Here is a 24,726-nt window from a genome sequence, read left to right on the forward strand (position 1 = left end):
ATTACAGCTTGCTTAAGGAAATAAAGTCACCATCGTTTAAAAATCATGCATTCTTTATTAAAAAGTCATTATAAAAAGAGGGAGAGAACTTACAAGGTATCCCGGGTGTGGTTTGGGAGGAGGATAGGAGGGAAGGAAAAGGCCACTAAAAACATTTCAATGTAATGATAGCCTTTTGGTTGGGCTATCCACGGGGGTGGAGTGGGCGGGTGCACGAAGCCTTCCCCCACGCGTTCTTACACGTCTGGGTGAGGAAGATATGGAACATGGTGCACAGTGAGGGTGGTTACACAGAGGCTGCAGTGGCACTCTGTGACCGTGCTGCTCTTCCTGAAGCTCCACCAGATGTCGGAGGATATCAGTTTGATCACGCAGCAGCCCAAGCATTGCATCCCGCCACCGCTGATCTTCCTGCCTACACCTCTCTTCTTGAGCGTCCCTCCTGTCCTCACGTTCACTGGCATCTTTCCTGTAATTTGATACCACGTCCTTCCACTCATTCAGATGAGCTCTTTCATTGCGGGTCACTTCCATGATTTCTGAGAACATTTCGTCTCATGTCTTTTTTTTCCTCCGCCTTATCTGAGATAGCCTTTGGGATGCAGTAGGGAGGCTTGAAAAATTTGCAGCTGCATGAGGGAGGGAAAAAAGGGAGAGAAGTATTTAAAAAGATACATTTTACAGAACAATGGTTATACTCTTTCACAGTGAACACTATTCACCTTACATAGCACATGTGATTTCACTACAAGGTCGCATTTTGCATCTTAATATTGAGTGCCTGTGGCTCTGGTGATACGGATCTCACAGACGCAGGCCCGGGCATCAGAATTCAGCTTGCATGCGGCCATGGTAAGCTATTGTCTTTCGGCTTCTGCAGCCTTCATATACACAGTGCCTTCCTTTCCCAAATACCAAGCAAATCCCATTCAGTGATGCTGCTTTCCTGTTAACATGCAGCAGCAGAAGCCACCCCCACCTCCAATTCTGTGGGATGATCGCTTTACCCCTCCCCCCCACTGCATGGCTGGTATCATGGAAGATCACTGCTAATCACCCCCCCCCACTGCGTGGCTGGTAGCAGGGAAGATCTCTGATAGCCAAACGTGAAAAAGCTCAGCGCTATTCCCCTCCTCCTCTCCCCCAGCTTGGCTACATGCAAGGAAGGATTTCTTTTAAGCAACAGGCAAACAGCCCAGTAGGCATGGCCATTTCTGTCCCCTTACTTAAATTCCTGAATTTCAGCCAGGTTACCATGAATGATATCAGTCTCCTGAGGATAACACAGCGAGATAAGGAACGGATGTTTCTTGAATGCCAGCAATCACCGGGACCATACACAGCTATGCTTTGTCATGCAATGATACCTGATTACTTGCTACATGCATGGCGTGGTAAAGTGTCCTACCATGGTGGATGGAATAAGGCTGCCTTGCCCAGAAACCTTCTGCAAAGGCTTTTGGAGTACCTCCAGGAGCGCTTCATGGAGATGTCCCTGGAGGATTTCCGCTTCTTCCCCAGACATGTTAACAAACTTTTCCAATAACTGTACTGGCCGCGAATGCATCCCAAGTCCTCAGAGCAAATCAATCATTAAACGCTTGCTTTTAAACCATGTTTTATATTTACAAAGGTACACTCACCAGAGGTCGCTTCCATGGCTTCACTGTCTGGGCTAGTGGCTTGGGAGGGTAATTCCATCTGGGTGAGAAAAAGCTCCTGGCTGTTGGGGCTGACAGAGTGCTGTGTGCTCTCTGCAAGGTCGTCCTCCTCTTCCTCCTCGTCATCTTCCCTGCCCACAGAATCCTCAGCCATGGCTGAGATTACAACCCCCACCTCAGAATCCACGGACAGGGGTGGGATACTGGTGGCACACCCCCCTAGAATTGCATGCAGCTCAGCATAGAAGCGGCATGTTTTCGGACCTGCCCCGGACCTTCCATTTGCATCTTTGGTTTTCTAGTAGGCTTGTCTGAGCTCCTTAACTTTCACTCTGCACTGCACTGAGTCCCTGGTGTGGCCTTTCTCCAGCATAGCCTTGGAAATTTTTTCAAATATTTTTTCATTTCGTCTTTTGGAACGGAGTTCTGTTAGCACAGAATCCTCTCCCCATACAGCGATCAGATCCAGTACCTCCCGCGCGGTCCATGCTGGAGCTCTTTTTCTATTCTCAGGAGACTGCATTGTTACCTGTGCTGATGAGCTCTGCCTGGTCACCTGTGCCGATCAGAGCTCCATGCTGGCCAAACAGAAAAGGAAATTCAAAATTTCGCGGGGCTTTTCCTGTATACCTGGTCAGTGCATCCAAGTTCAGATTGCTGTCCAGAGCGGTCATAGTGGTGCACTGTGGGATACCGGCCGGAGGCCAATACCATCGATTCGCGGCCACACTAACCCTAATCCGATATGGTAATACCGATTTCAGCACTACTCCTCTCGCTGGGGAGAAGTACAGAAACCGATTTAAAGAGCCCTTTATATCGATATAAAGGGCCTCGTTGTGTGGACGAGTACAGCGTTAAATCGGTTTAACGCTGCTAAAATCGGTTTAAACGCGTAGTGTAGACCAGGCCTAGGTGAACAACAGTGTAAAAGAAGTAGAGACAAAGACATCCTTTAAAAACTGAAGTAAAATCCTATGGAAGAAAATAGGAGTATAAACTCTGGCAAGTCAAGTGTAAAAGTATAACTAAGCAGGCTCGAAATAGAATTTAAAGACCAACTAGCAAAAGACATACAGGCAAACAGATTATTATTATTATTTTTTTTTTAAATACAGTAGGAGCAGGAAACCTACCAAACAATCAGTGGGGCTGATTCAAGTAAGCACTCAAGGAAGACAAATCTGTTGTGGAGAAGCTAAAATTCTTTGCAGCAATCTTCACTGCAGAGGATGTGAGGGAGATTCCTACACCTGAGCCATTTTTTAGGTGAGAAATCTGAGGAATTGTCCCAGACTGAGGTGTCAGTAGAGGTGGTTTTGATAAATTATACAGGAATAAGTCACCTGGACAAGATGATATTCTCCCAAGAGTTCGGAAGGCACTCAGATATGATATTGCAAATTAACTGTGGTAAGTAGCTTATCGCTTAAATCAGTTTCTGTACCAGGTGACTGGAGGATTGCTACTGTAATGCCAATTTTAAAAAAAGGCTCCAGAAGCAATCCTGGCAATTACAGGCTGGTATACCTAACTTCAGAACCAGGCATATTGGTTTGAAATTAGGAACAGAATGATCAGACAAATAGATGAACACGATTTATTGGGGAAAAATCAACACTTTGGTAAAGGGAAATCATGCCTCACCTATTTATTAGAATGCTTTGAGGGGCTCAACAAATTTGTGGACAAGAGTGATCCAACGGATATAGTGTATGTGGATTTTCCGAAGGCCTTTGACAAGGTCCCTCTCCAAAGGCTTTTCAGCAAAATAAGCCATCATGGCATAAGAGGGAAGGTCCTCTCATGGATCAGTAAATGGTTAAAAAAAATAGGAAACAAAGGGTAGGAATAAATGATCAGTTTTCACAATGAAGAGATGTAAATAAAAGGGTCCCCCACGGATCTATCCTGGGATTGGTGGTGTTCAACATATTCATAAACAGGTGAAAAAGGGGGCAAACAATGAGGTGGTAAAGTCTATAAACAATACAAAAGCAGCAAAGAGGCCTGTGGCACCTTATAGCCTAACAGACGTTTTGGAGCATGAGCTTTCGTGGGTGAATACCCACTTCGTCAGATGCATGTGGTGGAAATTTCCAGGGGCAGGTATATATATGCAGGCAAGCTAGAGATAAGTTATCTCTAGCTTGCCTGCATATATATACCTGCTTTTGCAGATCCAGACTAACACGGCTACCCCTCTGATACTAAACAATACAAAATTACTTAAGACCATTAAGTCCAAATCTGACCATGAAGACTTACAAAGGGAGTTCACAAAACTGGGTGACTAGCAACAAAATGGCAGATGAAATTCAATGTTGATAAATGCAAAGTAATGCACATTGGAAAGCAATCCTTGCTATACATATGAAATGAAGGAGTCAAAATTCAGTGTTACCACTCAACAAAGAGATCTTGAAGTTAGTGTGGCTAGTTCTCTGAAAACCTCTGCTCAATTGCAGCAGCATTAAAAAAACTTAAATGTTAGGAATCATTAGGAAAAGGATAGATAAGACTGAAAATATTATGCATTATATAAATCGATGATAGGCCAACACCTTGAATACTGTGTGCAATTCTGATCACTAATCTCAAATAAAAGATGATAGAATTGGAAAAAGTACTGAGAGGGGCAACTAAAATGATGCGGGGTGGAACAGCTTCCTGTGGAAGAAAGATTACAAAGAGTTTGCACTGTTCATCTTAGAAAAGAGATGACTAAGGGTGATATAACAGAGACCTATAAAATCATTAACTATATGGAGAAAGTGGATAGGGAAGTGCTACTTTCACTGTCACATAACACAGGGGGTCACATGATGAAATTAATAGCAGATTAAACCAACACAAGGAAGTACTTGACACAACACACAGTCAGCCTGTGGAACTGGTGGCGAAGAAATGTTGTGAAGGCCAAAAGTTTAAGTGGGTTCAAAAAAAGAAGTAGATAAATTCAGGGAGCATATATAGGTGCATCAATAGCTAATAACCAAGACAACTAGAAAAACAATCCCATGCCCCTGGGTGTCCCTAAACCTGACTGCCAGAAGCTGGGACTGGATGACAGGGGATAGCTCACTGCTAGACCGTTTCTGGTCATTCCCTGTGAGGCTTCAGGCACTGACCCAAGTCGAAGAGCAGCTACTGACCCAGAGGTCCATTGGGCAGACCCGACATGGCTGTTCTGCCACACCTCACTGGGACTGCTTATTTTCCTTTAGGAGGTCACATTAGCAGACTGACCTTTGCAACCCACTGGTTGGAACCGCAGGTTTTTCACGGGACACCTCGTTGCAAGTCTCTTGCAGATAGAGTGACCAGATGTCCCATTTTTTGGTCTTTTTTAGGCTTCTATTACCCCCCATTCCAATTTTTCACATCTTGCTGTCTGGTCACCCTACTTGCAGAAGGTGCCGGGACTGCAGCGGGACGAGAGTGTCCGCTGCCGGCACTGGCGCAAATGACGCTCTCCTGCCAGAGGGGCCTCCCTGCAAGGTGTGGGCAGCTGAGTCGCCGCTCCAAGGAACGGGGCGAGGATCCCTGCTTACACTACAGACCCCACGTGTTACTGAAACGATTAAGGATGCGATCACACGAGTCACCCAACGCTTCTTATTGGCTTGTTCCCAGTTCCCCCGGTCTCTTAGCAGATTGGCTGAGAGGCCTGTCGCTCTCTATTGGAAAAGTGAGTCTTGGAAAAGGGGTGGCTCCCGAGACAGTGGTTTCCCTCCTTTCTCCAATCATATTTCCCCTCCTTTCTCGTGTCATTCAGGGCCCGCCCACCTGCAAGTGTGGCCTCATGTGCCCCCGCCCTTTTCCTTCCCTTCGCCCTGCCCCCTGTTTTCCTTCGGCCTGTTTCTGCGGTGGAGTCTGCGCCCTGCCCCTCCTCCCCGGCTCGCTTAGCCCCGCCTCCTGTGGCTGGCCGGGGGCGGGGCGAGAAGGGGCGTGCGCTGTGTGTGTGTCCCGGCCGCCGCTACCGCCGAGGTGGTTTCCGCCGCTGTTTGCCTCTGACTCGGAACCCCTCTCGGGCTGCGCCCTCCCCCTCTGACCCCATTTTTTCCGCTCGCACCGCAGGCGGGGAGGGCGCCGGGCAGGATCTGAAGGGGTCACCGTGCTGGGGGCACTCGCCGCCGTCCGGACAGCCCGAGCAAGCGCTCCAGAGCCGGCTCCTCTCCGCCCCCAACAGCGGCCGCGTCTCTTGCCCCAAGTGCCTGGGAGGTAACTGCCCTCTGCCCCGGGGTGTGATTCGCATCCCGGCCGCCGGAGGCCGGCGCCGCTCCCCCTTCCCCTGCTCGGAGCGTGTGGGCTGCGATCGGGGAAGTCGCCCGGTGTCTGTGACGTGAGGCGCTTGCTTGGAAACAAGCTCGGCGTGGGCAGCGCCTCGGTGGGGCGGGTGGAGGCTGAGGACGAGGAGGTAGCTGGGGCCGGGTGGAGAGCGTGTATTGTGTGGCTGGGGGGCGTGCGTCTACGGGCCGGGGCCCTGGGAGGTTGCCTGTCTTCCTGGGTAGGAGGGAGTAGGGCATGATCGTCTGATTGTGACTCAACGGGCACCCCCAGTGTGTTGCTGCGTTGTGTTTGTGTGTGTTCGCTCGTCTGGGGGACGTGCGTGTTTGCTCCTTTTACACGAGAGTGGTAATGACACCGAGACACATCTGTCCTTGTGGAAGAGGCGTGTGTGTGTGGGGAATCTGGGCTTGACTCCCTTAGCCAGAAGGGAATCGAGAGTCTAATCTCATCCATGAAGGGACACGGCTCAACAGACCAGAATCCAGATTTAAGGTGCTGGGGAGAGTGTATTGCTATTGTTGCTGGCACTGCCGTGTGTTGTGCGTAAACCTTCCCAGCTTCGGGTGGTCAGACCTCACTACTTCTTTTGCTTTGTTTACTGTTTGCTGCAAAAGTCATTCTAAATCATCTAACTGGAGAAGCATTACTGACTCACTTTTTCCTTTCATTACTTAAATCATTCATTGCATACTACTGATAACTGATAATATCCAAGAAATGATCTGTTTTTGTGGGAATAGGTCAATATTTTCTGTCTATAGAACTGTGTTAAATAGGTTGTTGAGTAAAGCGAGTCCAAGTGAGCTAGTGTTGATGTTTTAAAAAGTCCCGATTAACTTTAGTAAACAGGGGTTCTGTCAACTTGATTGTTTTTAACTCACTGATTTAAAAAAAATAAATAATTGAATTTCTAAGTGACCACCTTTTAAATGACTCAGGGTCATTTAAGAATAAGAAAGCAGAATACATCAGATCTAGTGTACTGCTTTAATGCTTTGAGTTCTGTGTTCAAAAATATTTGTCTTGGGAGTCAGTGTTTCTTGGGCTGGACCAAGATGAAAACACTCGTGAGTAGTCAAGTTTCTACTTGACCTACCTGATCCTGAAGAATTACAGGTCATGTTTTTGATGACAACTTAACACTTCTCCCACAAAATTCACTATCTATTAGATTGTCCCATAATAACTTTTTGCAGGAGTCATGTGTTTAGTGTTTTTTCCTAATCTTGCCAGTACAAGGTACCAAAACATAAAAAAATTCTTAAGTGCATATCGGGGAAACTTGCATTTGTAAACATAAGATTGTTGCCATACCCATCTTTATTTTTTAAAAATAGCTGCATTAAGTAATCCTAGGGATATTTGTAACCAACTTGTAATATCTAGGTGTTCTGGGGTCAAACTGTTTTATTTGTATTTCTTAAAAAAAAAAAAAAAAAAGCTCAAAATTTGTTTTCAAGAATCATATCCTGGTTTAAAAAAATTCTTGTCTTGAGCCATACAGCATTAATGTGTGTTTTATTAGGATCCAGCTATGAAGGGTAAACCATCCAGGTTGAAGAATGAAGTGGAGGTAGTTGCTGCTTACTAAATTTTCCAGATCTATCAAATTACAGAAATAATAATGCTAAAAAACAGTATACTGATCAGTTGCAACATTTAGTAATTTTAAATGTCTGTCTGTAGCGGGGTAGCTGTAGTGTTCAATGGGAAAAAAAGTTATAGCACAGTGTAGTTCATTCCCACTTAAAGGACCTTTTTAGAACTTCTCCAAAAAAAAAAAAAAAAAGCTATTTCTTATCACTTAGCTTTGATTTTTTTTAAACTGTTATTTTGAAGTGGGATACAATGCAAGTATTGCAGTTATGAGAGTGACCACAAACCATGGGAAGAAAAAAATTTACGTGATGAAACTCAGAGTTAGCAATGAATCTGGGAGTCTTGCATGTTAATAGTTACCGTATATACACGTTCATTAGCCTGTTGGTTTATAAGCCGACCCCCCAAAATTGATAAAAATAGCAAAAACTGTGTGACCCTTTTGTAAGCTGACCCTATATTTCAGGGATTGGGAAAGTTTGCCTCCCGGCCCATCAGGGTAAGCCGCTGGTGGGTTGGGACGTTTTGTTTATTTGGAGCGCTTGCAGGCATGGAGTCCCTCAGCCCCCTGTGGCTGTGGTTTGCTGTTCCCCGCCAGTGGGAGCTGCACCACTGTGGCAACAGGTCACAGAGGGGCTCCATCCCTGCAGACGCTCCAGGTAAACAAAATGACAATGTATTAGATCAGGGATTGGCAACCTTTGGCCTGTGGCCCACTGGGGTAAGCACCCAGGCGGGCCAGGCCGGTTTGTTTATCTGCCACGTTCGGCTGATCGTGGCTCCCACTGGCCGCGGTTCACCGCTCCAGGCCAATGTGGGTGGCGGGAAGCGGCATGGGCTGAGGGATGTGCTGGCCACTGCTTTCCGCTGCCCCCGTTGGCCTGGAGCGGCGAACCACAGCCAGTGACAGCTGCGATCAGCTGAACCTGCAGACGCGGCAGGTAAACAAACCGTCCTGGGCTGCCAAGGTGCTTACCCTGGTGGTCCGCGGGCCAAAGGTTGCCGATCCCTGTACAAGATATTCAATTCAATGATTCCATGGAGTTTAAAATCATCAAATGTTGGTATAGACCCATTTATAAGCTGACCGCCGCTCTTTGATGTGTCACTTTTACCAAAAATATTCATCTTATGAACGAGTATATATGGTACATTGCCATCAGTGCACCTCTCACTTTTGCTTGCTCTTGTGGTGTACATTTGTGGTTTCCCAGCAATCGATAATTCATTCAGTCTAAGGTATCTATGTATCTTTCACGTTCTAGTATTGATTTACTTGTGATTTTAGAGAGAGATGCAGTTGGCTTTCCCCAGATTATTAAATGTGAAAAATTGAGGCAAATATTCAGCTAATTACCACGTTCATATTTGTAGCATGTGTGTAAATGGATTGGTAGCTTAAGTAAACATATATTCATATTTTCTCCTTCAGTTAAAATGAATGGCTCTATTAAATCTTAGTTCTGTGGAAATAGGATAGTAAGAAATCAGTTTGGAAAGATAGGCTTGTGGTTTAAAGTACAGAGCTAGTAGACAGAATATATGGGTTCTACATTGGTCTGAGCCAGCTTCAGTGCATCTGTTTCCTCATTTGGAAAATGGAAACACCAATCTCTGACAACAATACTGCAACAATCTTAGTTCCTCTTTGTTACAGAAGCTCAAAATCAGTTCAGTTCAGCGTTCTCCAGTCTATTGACAAATGCTTTAATAGTGAATAGTACAATACTATGAGCTGAGTACTCAAAAACACAGATGAGCCAGATTTTTTTGGCTCATCTGTTTTCTATCTTTATAATGGTAAATGTAGTAGTGTATTGGCAAAGTAAATGGATAAATATTTTGCACAAAAAAACCTTTAACAGGTATTGAATTTTGATATGCATAAAATCTGTTGATTTACCTAATTAATTTCTTTCCACAGCAGATGAACAGCATTTTATCTCTTTATGTATTGAATTTATTTTTAAACAGGTCTTCACTATAATTACACTTTTTTTTGCAAACTTATTCATTTACCAGGTAATTTTAAAAAAGGATGCTACTACATGTATGTGCTTAGAGTATACATATTATATATCTTGAGAATGTTAAATTTTATAATACAAGAAATTGAGAAGTAGCAGCATAGTTACCAGTGGGTAATGAAAGTCATCTTCAGTATAAAGTACAGTAGAACCTCAGAGTTACTAACACTAGTTATGAGCTGACCTGTCAACCACACACCTCATTTGGAACTGGAAATATGCAGTCAAACAGCAGAAGAGACTTCTACCTCCCCCTCCTTCAAAAAAGCAAGTACAGTACTGTGTTAAATGTAAACTAATAAAAAAGGGAAATTTAAAAAAAAATTGACAAGGCAAGGAAACTTTCTATGATTTTGATTTAAATTAAGGTTAAAAGCAGCATTTTTCTTCTACATAGTAAAGTTTCAAAGCTATATTAAGTCAGTGTTCAATTGTAAACTTTTGAAAGAACAAGCACAGCATTTTGTTCAGAGTTATGCACAACCTTCGTTTCTGTGGTGTTCATAACTTGATACTTTCCAGATCTAGCTGCTGTTTGATGTATATAAATATCTATCTTCAATATTGTACCTTAAAAAAAACACATGCATTTAGCCACTGATGCTGCTAGTGTTATTTTGCTGCCCTGTGTTTAGGAGAGAGCCTTCACTGTAAAGGAATAGAAACAAAAGGAAGCCTTATAAAAGCAGATGAATAATGAGTCAGAGAATTGTCTTTACATGAACCTGTGCATCAGTTGATAGTAGCACAGTGAGCTTTATGGCATAGGTTTCAGGGAGGATATTTGAACATTGTAACTGTTTTAAAATTCACATACTGAGTATGTTGTAGTTAGATTCTTGTGACAAAGCTGCTTTTTTTCATGTGCCAGTGACTGCCTCTCCTACTGTTTGCCTATTAACCTTTGTCCACCAGTTTTACTTCTAGCATTCTAAGCCTTTCAGTTTTTACAGCTGTTGTATTTCACAGATTTGCACTTGTTGAGCCTCAAACCAAAGTAAATTGGGAGTGATAGAGGGGGTTCCACATTTGGGGAAAAAGGAGGAAATTTAATTAGAAGCTGGAGGTGATTGATGGCAATTTACATTTCTCAGGTTGTCTGCAGGCTCAGGAATACAACTGTGAAACAGTTTTCATGTGCTTCATATTTGGAAGACTGCAAGGGTTAGAATAATGTTTTAAATGAAAGCTTAGAATCTGCTTCAGGAACAGGCAGATTCTGTTGTAAATTTTGTATCTTTGCAGTTGGAATGCACTGGGGCCTGAGTATAAGGCACTTGTCTCCTGGTCTTTTAGGTTAATAAATATCACTTCATAAAATCAAAACATTATGTATGAAAAACTTCTTAAGTAACTTGGTGTTTTTTAAGCTGTTAGTAAAAATTTTCCTTTGAGGTCTGTGCAGTGAATTTGTGGTAATGAAGGTAGCTTGACTTTACAGTGGAAGAATATGAAGGATTTTTTTATACCAATAGCTTTTTAAATAATTGTATAAAACCCTTAAAAATGACAACTAGAACATGTGATAGAGTACTCATTTGGTGACCTGAATAACTGAATCATGGTGCTGTCACACATGAAGATGCCGACAAGCTGAAATGATGATAACTTTTTTCACCCCATGTATATTGAGGATATCCACGTCAGATCTCACCAAATTTGAGAAATTGCTGAACCTGTATGGTAGTGTATTTTGTGCCTTTGACTACCTCGCCTACGCACTGACCACTAAACATTCTTATTTGTCACTAATATTCTGAATAGCTTTCAAACAGGTGTAAGTTTTTGGTTTTAATCTGACGCAAAAAGTCCTTTTCCTTTCCCTTCAAATGTAAGATTTCCTCCTTCAACTACTCTGATTTTAAGTTCTGGAAATATTCTATCCTGGGGCCTTTGGCAGCTCTGAGGTCTGATAGCTGATGATATGGCTAGAAACTCATGTATCACAGTGGAGTGTAAGGACCCTGAACACTAATTATATTTAGTATTTGTTTCCAGACTTGATAGGTTAAGATCTGTCTGTCTATGGCTTTTGATAATAAATAGTACAACTTGGATTTACAAGTATAGTATAACAATAAATAATACTAATAAACATAAAATAATTCATAAACAGATGAGGTAAAAACAATGTAGGGTTAACATTGTCTGTCTTCCTAAGCTTTTTTTTGTAAGTTTTAACTTACACAAATATCTTAGCTATCATTTTTAAAATGTAACTTGGGATACCCTTTTGGAACTTAAAAAACTTTCAGCCTCTACTTCTGAGCTGTTAGGTTGCATTTGACTTCAAAAAAAGGGGATATAGTATGTGACAAAGTGTAATTTTTGTTTGTTTAATCTCAGACATAGAGGAAATGTGCAAAGTTGTAACTGGTTTTCGAAGCTCAAACTTGTGTCATGTTTTTCCTTAAAATCAGTGGACATTCTGGGTGAAATCCTGATCCTATTGAAGCCAGTGGCAAAATTCCCTTTGTTTTAAGTGGGATCAGGATTTTGTCCTTTGTGTTTACACTGGCAGTGTTTAGTAATAATAATAAAAAAAGGTTTAGTTCATATTTACTATTGTAGTTGAGTTTAATATAAGTTCTTAACACTTAAGGGAGAGAACACGAGAAAACTCTTTTAGGCACTGATTCAGCGAAGAACTTGTGTGCTTGTCTTAGGGCCTGATCGAAAACCTACTGAAGTCAGTGGAAAGATTTCAATTGATTTCAACAGTAGAGGACTATCAGTAATATCTGGGTTCTTTTGAAATGGAATGTTCAAAAGGTTCTCATATATCGAGTGACTAATTGGCTAAAATAAAGCAGGTTTCTGGTTTGCTTACTTGGTGCCAGTGATTCCTTTTACATTTTACTGTTTTACTAAAGTTAATTAAGTTTATTTTCCATAATGTTTTAATATAAATAAATTTAAATGTAGGAGTTACTGCAAAGTGTGACATTCTGATGCAAATAGGATATAATAGAGAAGTGTTTTAAGTGAGTATTGCAAGGTCTTGGGTCACAGCTGCAAGAGTGGAAGTCTGTGATAGCAATTGGGATGTTCAGCAAAGGAGTTAGTGCTGTTGATAGTATGTACATAATTAAAATAGGTAAGCTATGATTGATAACGCATCTTGGAGATTCTAATAATGTCAAGATCCATTTGATTTTCATGCTGCTTGTTTGACATAATCAGAAACTGATAATTATAGTTCACTTGAAGTTTACTCTGTCAGCTTTTTTCCTGTAATGTTGTGTATCAGTCACATTTTTTGTGCTGGTCCTTTCGTTGTAGGCACAGCAGCAATGCCTATAGTTAAGATCGCCTAACAATTTTCATTGTCAGTGCCCGTTTTCAGTTGCTTTGTCTGTTTCGACTTAAACTTTCCATGTCAGGTGTCTGGCTGATTTTTGGAATTTCAGCGAAATCAAATTCAGCTATCTCTGAGAGTGAGATTAGGGAAAAGTACATGGTTCTTCCAATATTTAAAAAACATCTCTCGTCAGTTTTATTGAGAAGTTCTAGCACGTCCCTGCTATGAAGCAGGGACTGGAAACTTAACATGGAAAGGCCCAAGTTTAGGAGGTGCCTTTTAGTATGTCGTGAAAATCCACCCACATTTGGATGAGTTTTAAGAATATTGCTACTTGTACACATGCTTAGTAGAGGCTTGTTAGAGTTTGGCAGCTAAATTCTCTAAAGATGCAATATACATTGAGCATGCCCCGGTCCAGGGTTCTAGAGCTAAGCAATACATTTTCTGCAACTGCTTCCAGGGTGTTGAAGACCTTTGGGGCACTGAGCACTGGAATTGAGAGGAGGGACTCTGTCCTTTGAAAACAACATGTCTCCTATTTTTCCCCTCTCTCACTCCTATGGGTGATATGTGTCTTCCTCAAACTCGGGTCCTCTACCAGAGGCCTGGGAGTTTGAGGGTTCTGCGCAGTATCTTAGCTGTTCCTAGCACTGCACTCTTCTGGACAGAGAGCTCTGATGTTGTTCCTGGGATCTGTTGGAGCCACTCACCCAGCTTAGGAGTCACAGCCCCGAGTGCTCCTACCACCACTGGGACCACTTTGGCCTTCACTTTCCACATCCTCTCTAGTTCCTCTTTCAGGCCCTGGTACTTCTGCAGCTTCTCATACTCCTTCTTCCTGATGTTGCTGTCACTTGGCACTGCTATATCTATCACCATTGCTGTCTTCTGGTCCTTATCTATTACCACGATGTCTGGTTGATTGGCCAGTACCTGCTTGTCCGTCTGGATCTGGATGTCCCACAGAATCTTAGCCCTGATATTCTCCACAACCTTCTGTGGAATCTCCCATCTGGTCTTGCGAGGATCTAGCCCATACGCTGTGCAGATGTTCCTGTACACAATGCCAGCCACTTGGTTGTGCCATTCAGTGTATGCTGTTCCTGCCTGCATCTTACATCCTGCCACTATGTGTTGGACTGTCTCTGAGGCCTCTCTGCACAGTCTGCACCTTGGGTCCTCTCTAATATGGTAGACCCCTGCTTCAATGGATTTGGTGCTCAGTGCCTGTTCCTGTGCTGCTATGATCAGTGCCTCAGTGCTGTCTTTTAGTCCAGCCCTTTCTAGCCACTGGTAGGATTTCCCAATGTCAGCCACCTCAGATATCTGTCGATGGTACATCCCATACAGGATCTTGTCTTGCCATGGCACTTCTTCTGCTTGGTCTTCCTCCCATGTCTGCTGCTGCCTCAGGCATTCTCTCAGCAGCTCATCTTTGGGGGCCATCTTACTGATGTACTCCTGGATGCTTCGGGTTTCGTCCAGGACAGTGGCTTTGACGCTCGCCAAGCCCCGCCCGCCTTCTTTTCGGCTGGTATACAGTCTCTGGGTGTTGGACTTGCAGTGGAAACCTCCGTGCATTGTGAGGAGCTTCCGGGTCTTCACATCGGCAGCCTCCATGTCCTCCTTTGGCCAGCTCACTATACCGGCAGAGTATCTGATAACCGGCAGGGCGTATATGTTAATGGCGTGGATCTTGTTTTTCCCACTGAGCTGGCTCTTCAGGACCTGTCTTATCCTTTGATGATACTTGGATGTTGCTGTCTTCCTTGCCTCCTCATCGTGGTTTCCATGTGACTGTGGGACGCCAAGGTACTTGTAGCTGGTCTGTATGTCTGCTATGTGGCCCGCTGGTAGTTCTACCCCATCAGTCTTGACTACCTTCCCTCTCTTCACTACCATCCGGCCACACTTCTCCAGTCCGAATGACATCCCGATATCCTCACTGTAAATCCGCGTCAGGTGGATTAGCGAGTCGATGTCTCGTTCATTCTTAGCATACAGCTTGATGTCATCCATGTAGAGGAGGTGGCTGATGGTAGTTCCACTCCTAAACCCATACCCATATCCACTCCTTGTAATTATCTGGCTGAGGGGGTTTAAGCCTATGCAGAACAGCAGTGGAGACAGTGCATCACCTTGGTATATACCGCACTTGATGGCCACTTGTGCAAGCTGCCTTGAATTGATTTCCAGTGTTGTCTTCCATAGTCCCATTGAGTTCTTGAGGAAGGTCCTTAGTATCCTATTGACTTTGTATAGCAGCAGACATTCACAGATCCACGTGTGCGGCATTGAGTCGTAGGCTTTCCTGTAATCAATCCAGGCTGTGCTCAGATTGGTCTGTCTAGACCTTGAGTCTTGGGTGACTGCTCTATCTACGAGCAACTGGTGTTTTGAGCCTCTGGTGTTGTTCCCAATGCCCTTCTGAGCTGTGCTCATGTACTGGCCCATATGGTCCTGTAGCTTGGCGGCTATGATACCTGATAGGATTTTCCATGTTGTGGGGAGGCAGGTTATTGGCCGGTAGTTGGATAGTTCTATTCCCTTGCAGGGGTCTTTCATGATCAGCACTGTCCTTCCTTGTGTTAGCCAGTTTGAGTGGGAGCCTGCTGCCAGCAGCCGGTTCATCTGTGCTGCTAGGCGTTCATGCACTGCTGTTGGTTTCTTTAGCCAGTAGGTGTGGATCATGTCTGGTCCAGGTGCTGTCCAGCTCTTCATGTTCTTGACCCGCTGCTGGATGTCTTCTACTGTGATGGTAACTGGTTTCTGTTCTGGGAGATTGCTGTGCTCTGTTCTCAGGTCCTGCAGCCACTTTGCACTGAGGTTATGAGTCTTCTCTTTCTCCCATATGTTCTTCCAGTACTGTTCAGTTTCTACTGCTGGTGGCTCTGCTGTTATTGTGTTGTTGCACTGTAATTGAGAGTACACCTTAGATGATTCTTTAGAGAACAGGGCATTTACTTTTTTGGCCTCTGCTTCTCTAGTGTATCTCCTTAGCCTGGTCGCCAGTGCTGTGAGCCTTTGTTTAGCAGTCTCTAGGGCTTCAGATGGAGTCAGGCCCTTGTATTTTTTCAGTAGCCGAGTCTTATCCTTAATCTCTACACCCTTCTGTAGTTCCACCAGCTGACTAACTTCTCTCCGAGTCGCCTTGGTCTTATCCTCCAATCTCATTTTCCAGGGTGGGTATATACTGTTGATCTTCTTGATCGTACAGCCAAGCATCTCCAGGATTACAGAGGCTGTAGCGTATACCAGTTCATTGGTTTGAGTTATGGTGGTAGTAGGGATTGTCATGAGGGCCCTATTGGCGTCTTCTAACATACTATCTGATGGTACTTCTCCACTGGGCCTTGGTAATTGGTCTCGAGGATTGACTGTAGCTAGTTTCTCCATGATCTTATGCCTCATATCAGCTGCTGTGCTCTGCAATGGAGGGGGTGGCAGTGAAGTTTCAGCTTCAGGAGTGGGCTGCACATCCACTTGTTCTTCCAGGCCTTCTTGAGTCTGGGATGTAATGTGGAGTTGGTCTATCTCAAGCTGTGAGAGCAGCTTCCTCTTTACTATGTTGAAGCGTTGGGTAACTAGCTGTTTCTCAGGAAGTGTGGATGTAGGTCTTTTGTCTATCCATAGCCCCCTCATACGTTTCAAATATCCCCTCTCCTTAGGTCTACTGTTATAGTAGCATTCCATCAATTCCAGGTTCTCTTGTCTAGTCCACGAATGGTTTGTTCCAGTAGCCCACTTATCGTCAGATTGTCCTGCTTCCTCAACATCTGGCGCGGACCTTGTTAATCCGGGCGACGTCCAAGCCGGTATGGCTCTCCTAGTTGTGTTGCTCTCATATTTGAGGTAGGCAGGTGACGCGTTAGGGGTACCAATTATAAGTGTGTGTGAGAACAGCGTCACCCCCGGGGGCGGGGTATGTATGTGACAACAGCACCCATGGCTTACAAGAAAGCAGCACAGACCCCGGTGCAGCTCCTGTTCTGGCTGCCTTGGGCTGGCAGCAGGGGCTCATAGTTTTGTCTGCAAATCTCAGCATCTTCACTTTCTGGCTGTAAGTGGGCACCCTGTGTGTGAGGGTGGAGGGGTATGCAATACAAGTACAGTACAGTATTTACATTTTTTTTCTGTCTCCGCTGCTGCCTGATTGGTTACTTCCAGTTTCACATGGTGTCTGGTTCACTGGTCAGTTTGTAACTCAGGTGCTCATATATCTTTAAGGTTCTACTGTAGAACCCAGAGCTTGAGTCCCAGTATTCCTCTGCTTACAGCAAGTAGCAGTAAAATGCATTGGCTAGCTGTCTCTTCTCCTAGAGGCTGGGCCTCATAGAGCAGAGGTGGGCAAACTTTTTGGCCCGAGGGCCACATCAGGGTTGCGCAACTGTATGAAGGGCCAGGTAGGGAAGACTGTGCCTCATCAAACAGCCTGGCCCCTGCCCCCTATCTTCCCCGTCCAACCCCCCCCTGCTCCTTGTCCCCTGACTGCCACCTCCCGGGACCCCTACCCCCTATCCAACCCCCCCGTCCCCTGACTGCCCCGACTCCTATCTACAGCCCTCCCCCCACCCCCAGGACTCCCACACCCTATCCAAGTGCCCCCTGCTCATTGTCTCCTGACTGCCCTCCTGACCCCTATCCACATCCCCGCCCCCTGACAGGCCCCCCGGGACTTCCACTCCCAACCCTCCCTGTTCCCCATCCCCTGACCACCCCCAAAGAACCTCTGTCCCATCCAACTTCCCCCTCCTCCCTGACTGCCCCCCAGGACCTCCTGCCCCCTTACTAGCATCAGGAGCTCGCAGCCGTGACATCTGGCCAGAGCCAGCTGCGCTCCCCATGCTACCCAGTGGGAGCAGCGGGCTAAAGCACGGCCCGTATGGCTCTTGGGGAGGGGAGACAGCAGGGGAGGGGCCGGGAGCTCAGGAGCCGGGCAAGACGGTCAGGCCGTTGTTTGCCCATGTCTGTCATAGACCATAGTCCCCTTCAACTGTTCAGTTAGCTTAACTGGTAGAGGTCTGTCAAGGTACCATCACTGCTGATGATCCATGTGAGGGACCAGTATAAGTTCATTGATGGGAATTTTTTCAGATTGCTTCTCAAAAATGTAGGAATTACTGAAAAACAAAATGCCAGACACTTTTTGCAGATACAGACCAACACGGCTGCTATTCTGAAACCAACATTTAAGGTTTCCCATGCAACTTCTAAGGGTACGTCTTCACTGCCAGCCGTATTGGCGGGTAGCAGTTGATTTCTCGAGGATCGATATATGGCGTCTCATCTAGACGCCATATATCTATCCCTGAACGAGCTCCTGTTGACTCCGGAACTCCACCAACGCGAACGGTGGTAGCGGAGTCGACAGGGGGAGCCGCGGACGTCGATCCTGCGCCGTGAGGATGGTAGGTAACTCGATCTAAGATACTTCAACTTCAGTTACGCTATTAACGTAGCTGAAGTTGCGTATCTTAGATTAATTTTCTCCCCCTAGTGTAGACCAGCCCTAAGTTTTGGTCCTCTTGTTCATATGCATGATAAGATCTTTGATTACATGACGTGCTGTTTTTTCCCCACAGGATCCACTCAGCTCATTCAGTACCTAGGATGGCTGGTGCTCACTGAATGGGTAGAAATATATTATTTTGTCATCACAATTAAGTGTGTGGCTCATGTCGTATTTACCTCAGACCACCGAAACCCTACGCGAAACACAGAATTATTAATTCCCTTGTGGACTTCTCTGTGATGCTCATCATAATATCAGAATTTCCAACAGTAATGATTTTTCTCTTCCCAGCATACTTGTGAAGAAAGTACTGTAGAAGCTGGTGTTATTTCCATTTAATACTTCCTAACCTGAGTGTTTTGATTTTTGCACATTTGGGTTTTTTTAGCATAGTTTTTTAATGTGATAATTTAGACACTTTAATTTGCTTTGCTGTGTAGTGAATTAAACACTGGTAATACAGTGACCATTGTAGAAAAATGGAACATGCATTATGTAGTATTAGCTAACTCAGCATTAACTTTCACTCAGCATTGGACATTATAACGTGTTTGGGAGAGAGGTGCCTTTTCTGACATTGGAGAAAATGATTGGCTTTGGTGTATTGGGATCCTAGTTTTTATGTTGCTTCTGATATTTCTGATACAGGGCTATGTAGAGCAAAGGAGGGGAGGGAAGTGGAGCTGGAGCTGGCCTTTAATGTTGTTTTAACTTTGACCTGTGCTGCAACAATTACATTGTCTCCTGAATCATTGATGGTCAGAAAATACTATTTAAAAATAACAAAATTAGGCATGACAAATTGGGATACTGACATTTGGCTTAGATAGATCTCTGAACTGCTAAATTTTAACTTTAGACCTTTACGTAAGAAAGTTGCAGTGATTTAACTAAAAATGAGATTTTTAAACTAATGCAGAAGTCTGTGTGCACACCTATTTTGGCTTTAAACCAGCTCAGTTTAAATTGATAAGGAATTGGTCTAAGCTAAACTAAAATAACAATGTTCACAAAGGGGTTTGCACAAGTTTAACTAAATCAGTAAAATCACTCCTTTAGTTAAACAGTTGCAACTTTCTTCTCTTGACAGACCTCACCATGTTTAAATAAACTGTCTTATTATATAGCTTACTGACAATTTTTTTCTGCACAAAGGGCTGCATAGGATAGATGAAATATGTGTATGTTATCTCTGAAAATTTGAACTAATTATATATTTAGAAAACGCTGTGCTTGGCAATTAAATTTTGGAGGAATTTAAACATAATTTTGGAATAAATTGTGTAAATCTATGTGGTTCGGCAGATGAAATCGTCTGTGCCTTGGAAGTGTGTAATTTTTTTTTTTTTTTTAAAAAGTCTTAATCCTGCAGTACTTATTTAGGTGAATAACTTTCTCATGCAAGTGGACCAGTGGATTTCAATGGGGCCACTCCTGTGAATAAAGTTTTTTTATTTGTGTTTGTAGAATCTGGCCCAAAGTGTGCACTTGTAGGTTTTTTGTACAAACTGCAGGAAAATATCCTTAGTTTAGGGACGTGACATAAGAATGTAGAGTCTATGGCCTGGTCTACATTACGCGTTTAAACCGATTTTAGCAGCGTTAAACCGATTTAACGCTGTACCCGTCCACACTATGAGGCCCTTTATATCGATATAAAGGGCTCTTTAAATCGGTTTCTGTACTCCTCCCCAACGAGAGGAGTAGCGCTAAAATCGGTATTAACATATCGGATTAGGTTTAGTGTGGCTGCAAATCGACGGTATTGGCCTCTGGGTGGTATCCCATAGTGCACCACTGTGACCGCTCTGGACTGCAATCTGAACTCAGATGCACTGGCCAGGTAGATAGGAAAAGCCCCACGAACTTTTGAATTTCCTTTCCTGTTTGGCCAGCGTGGAGCTCTGATCAGCACGGGTGGCGATGCAGTCCCAAATCCAAAAAGAGCTCCAGCATGGACCGTATGGGAGATACTGGATCTGATCGCTGTACGGGGAGACAAATCTGTCTATCAGAGCTCTGTTCCAGAAGACAAAATGCCGAAGCATTTGAAAAAAATCTCCAGGCTATGATACAGAGTCCACAGCATAGCGCTGTGTGACAAGTGTAACGGAAAGCCAAAGAATCAAATGGACGCACATGGAGGGAGAGAGGGGTTACTGAGGACTCCAGCTATCCCACAGTCCCCAGCAGTCTCCGAAAAGTATTTGCATTCTTGGCTGAGCTCCCAGTGCCTGTTGAGTCAAACACATTGTCCGGGGTGGTTCAGGGTATAGCTTGTCAATTTACACCCTTCCCCCCCCCCCCCCCCCCCCCCCCCCGGTTAAAGAAAAGGGAAAAAAATTGTTTCTTGACTTTTTTCAATGTCACCCTATGTCTACTGAATGCTGCTGGTAGACATCATGCTGCAGCAGTAAAGAGCAGTATCCGCTCCTCTTCCCTCCCCGGTGGCAGACGGTACAATATGCTTGCTATCTGCTGAGTGCTCCTGGCTGGCCTCAGGTTAGGCCGGCCGGGGGCGCCTGGGTAAAAATAGGAATGACTCCCGGTCATTCCCAGTAATGGTACAGAACGGCTGGTAACCATCTTCATCATAGCAACTGGGGGCTGAGCTCCATCAGCCCCCTCCCTTTCATGTGTAAAGAAAAGATTCTGTACTGCCTGGACTATCATAACAGCGGGATGCTGGGCTCCTCTCCCTCACACCGCTTAATGTCCTGCCTGGACTAATAGCAGTTGGAGGCTGCCTCCTCCTCATTTTATCTCACTAACAAGTCAGTTTTTCTTATTCCTGCATTCTTTATAACTTCAGCACACAAATGGGGGGGGACACTGCCATGGTAGCCCAGGAAGGTTCGGGGAGGAGGGAAGCAATGGGTGGGGTTGTTGCAGGGGTACCCCCTGTGAATGGCATGCAGCTCATCATTTCTGCGGGATCTGACACGGAGCAGCTGTGCTCTCTGGTTCTCTGATACACTGGTTATTTAGTACACTTGCCCCATATTCTAGGCAGGACAGACTCTACTCTTAGATACCATAAAGGAAGGATTGACTCGGGGAGTCATTCCCATTTTTGTCTTTGCGCCCCCATCCGACCTCAGCCAGGGGCACCCATGACAGCAGCAGACGGTACAGAGCGACAGATAACCATCATCTCAAATGGTGCAGCAGACGGTACAGAATGACTGATAACTGTCTCTGCTGTCATGCAAAGGCAAATGAATGCTGCTGTGTAGCGCTGCAGTATCGCCTCTGTCAGTGGCATCCAGTACACATATGGTGACAGTAAAAAAAAAAAAAAAAAAAAAGCTGAACGGGCTCCATGGTTGCCATGCTATGGCGTCTGCCAGGGCAATCTAGGGAAAAAGGGCGCGGAATGATTGTATGCCGTTGCTTTCCCGGAGGAAGGAATGACTGACGACATTTACGCAGAACCACCCGCGACAGTGATTTTGCCCCATCAGGCACTGGGATCTCAACCCAGAATTCCAAGGGGTGGGGGAGACTGCGGGAATTGTGGGATAGCTACGGAATAGCTACCCACAGTGCAACGCTCCAGAAATCGGCGCTAGCCTCGGACCATGGACGCACACCGCCGAATTAATATGCTTAGTGTGGCCGCGTGCACTCGACTTATACAACCTGTTTTACAAAACCGGTTTGTGTAAAATCGGAATAATCCCGTAGTGTAGACATACCCTATGTTGCATGTAGATGTAGTAGGATGAGTTAAGGTTACTGGCCCTGATTTTAGAACTCCTTTCTGGTAGTTAGGTCTCGTCACAAAAGTTGTTAGAAAGCAGTACCTGCTTACATAATTAAGCATCTCAGTTCTAAACTCTGTTTTCAGTTAATTTTTATTCTGAAGCTTTCATCTTTTGTGTTGAAATTTCCCAGAGTTGGTCTGACTGCACGGAAATTCTCATGATAAGCTTGAGCAAAAATGCTTCATAGATCTTTCAGTTAGGATAGCAAGGGCCAAATACTTTCCTTATAATAAACAATCTGATGATGTGACTTTGAACAGCTCTACAGTCTGGATTAGAAAGTTTAAATTTGGCATTGATGCTGTCATTGACAAGTCTGTTTTCATATGGAAATTTGGTTTGATTTCGCAGGCATATGATGAAAATGGCTGTTAGGTTGTGAAAGGGATTTTCTCAGTAAGCTCCTAATGATCTGAGAGGAAGTGGTGCACTTGTGTGCATAGCTGAGGTAGATGCATATTTAAAAAGCCACTGAAATACCCATTACCTGAAATAAGGCCTGTTCAGGAGACGTTTAATTCCACATGCACCTGGGAAGGTGCTAAGGGAAGGCTCCTGGAAGTCTATAGAAGAGAAATGTTAAAACGTGTTTATTCAGGACAAATTAAAATTTACTGTGTGAAACTAGTTTCAATTTCATTGGCTTCCCCAATTCTCATATGACTAGATCCTGTAAAGTTATAGGAAGATTGTGTATTATAGTAGTATGAGGAGTAGTAGTAAGTTATCATGTAATTAAACTATGTGGTAATACATGTGCCCAAGGGAGCAGTTAAGATTACATGTTTCGTTTTAATTTAATCACTTTCTGATTCTGCAATGTTTTGTGTTTCAATCTTAATGTTTTTAACAGTATTTTATTCAAGTTTAAACTGAAAGTGAATTAGCAAGGATAAAAGAAGGATCAAGTAACCTTTATGCTAAAGGTGATCTGCAAATTTGAAGAAATATTAGTATTCTCTGAAGTTATTCACTAAAAACGTTCTCTGTTATCGGATCCATGCTCTTGTGCAAAATCAAAATTCCAATGCTGCAGTAGCAACTGTCTAAAGCTATGTATGGACTAAAAATGTTGGTTGCCTAAATTGTGTTGGCAAACATGTTTTTTAAACACTAGTGTAGACATTTAAAAAATGTTACTAGTCACGGTCAGTCCTAGGCTTCACCTAGCTAATTTTTTTTAGATATGATCTATTTTTCTGGTCTAGACATGGCCTAAAGATGTTAGTCTGGGTGGGCTATTGTGTTATTCCCTGTAATACACCTCTACCCCGATATAACGTGATCCTATATAACACAATTCGGTTATAACGCGGTAAAACAGTGCTCGGGCGGGGGGGGGGCGGGACTGCACACTCCAGTGGATCAAAGCAAGTTTGATATAACACGGTTTCACCTATAACGCGGTAAGATTTTTTGGCTCCTCTGGACAATGTTATATTGGGGTAGAGGTGTATAATGTAAGCTTCTGTTGGTGGTTCAATCACCAGCTTTTCTGACAACAGTTAGACCCCAATCCTGAAATTGACTGTAGGGGTGAAGCTTTGTTCTTTCATGGACCCCGTTGACTTCATTGAGGATCCACAAGAGGATCGAAATCTGCCATTCTCGTTGTTGTATAGAAACTCCCCAGGGTTGTAAAACTGGCTAGTGTTGCTAGAAGCTTAGTATTGTTTTTGCTAGAAAAGAGCATCTTGGGTGGATGGAAGAGTGTTTCTTTTTCCTTGTTGGTGATGTAGAACATTGGACATTTGTGGACATTGACACTCCATGCAATTGTTTACGCCACCAGAGCATTGAATGGAAGCTATGAAATACTGTGTGATTATGTAATTGAAGACTATTGCATCATAACCTTACTTCTGCTGTCCCATGATTCCTATTGCTCATTGCCTGTTTTTGCCTTATTGCGTATTTATTTTTCATTTTCAATACTATCTGTACTAGACACACACACATATGGGTAAAAAGATGAGAAGGTTAAAAAAAATCTTAACTCTTGCAGCACTCTATGAAAATATTGCCTTCATGATAGTTCTATAGACTGCCTACATACTCATCTACCATACAGTGACATGTATGCAAGCAAGTGGGGTGGTGTACCAAGGAGGAGTAATAACAGTGAAGATGCATGTCCATGACACACAATTGGGGAAATTATGAGCATTTAAATCAGTCTGTGCTGCATGTTCCTTTCACTGTGTTTTGTTTGGGTTATTCATGATGTACAGTAACTGAGAGTGATTTCTTTTGATTTGCAGAAATTTAAGAACACTTTTAAGTGGTGGTCTGCTTAGAGGTCGCCATGGTCTTGGATGATTTATATCCGTGTTTATTGACAAAAATAATGTGAGTCATTTGTAGTGGGTATAATACTTCAGCTTAGTGTAGTTTTGCTCTGAAGTGACAATAGGTTTATTTAGTAAGGTCACTTTTGCGATTTAGATATTGTCATATCTAATTTTTATAACTAGAATATGAAGTTTTCACTATCTTTTTAATCCTTATCCTTCACAACTTATAGAGCTATGGGAAATGGCAGGATTCTGCTTTCAATAGTGCA

The 24,726-nt window shown here is 43.9% G+C and overlaps 1 protein-coding gene and 1 long non-coding RNA gene across 5 annotated transcripts in view; one reads left to right on the forward strand and one right to left on the reverse strand.

The window, feature by feature from the left end:
- Positions 1-35: 35 nt before the first annotated feature.
- LOC127047622 (uncharacterized) lies at positions 36-5,202 on the reverse strand. Its single transcript, XR_007773422.1, has 2 exons — positions 1,644-5,202; positions 36-629 (listed from the first exon to the last, which is right to left on the reverse strand). It is a non-coding gene; the product is annotated as an uncharacterized LOC127047622 (long non-coding RNA).
- Positions 5,203-5,619: 417 nt separating this feature from the next.
- The window catches only part of CSNK1G3 (casein kinase 1 gamma 3), a 146,917-nt gene continuing 127,810 nt past the window's right edge, over positions 5,620-24,726 (forward strand). For 2 of the 4 annotated variants that reach the window (XM_050945866.1, XM_050945871.1), the window contains exon 1: positions 5,620-5,885. The gene's annotated coding sequence lies outside the window, so the exon portion shown is untranslated. Of the gene's footprint in view, positions 5,886-5,976; positions 6,082-6,142; positions 6,447-24,726 lie in introns of those variants that run through there. The other 2 variants (XM_050945867.1, XM_050945868.1) reach the window with 2 other exon arrangements.

Source organism: Gopherus flavomarginatus, chromosome 3 (genome assembly GCF_025201925.1).
Source record: "Gopherus flavomarginatus isolate rGopFla2 chromosome 3, rGopFla2.mat.asm, whole genome shotgun sequence".
Classification (NCBI taxonomy): Eukaryota; Metazoa; Chordata; order Testudines; family Testudinidae; genus Gopherus; species Gopherus flavomarginatus.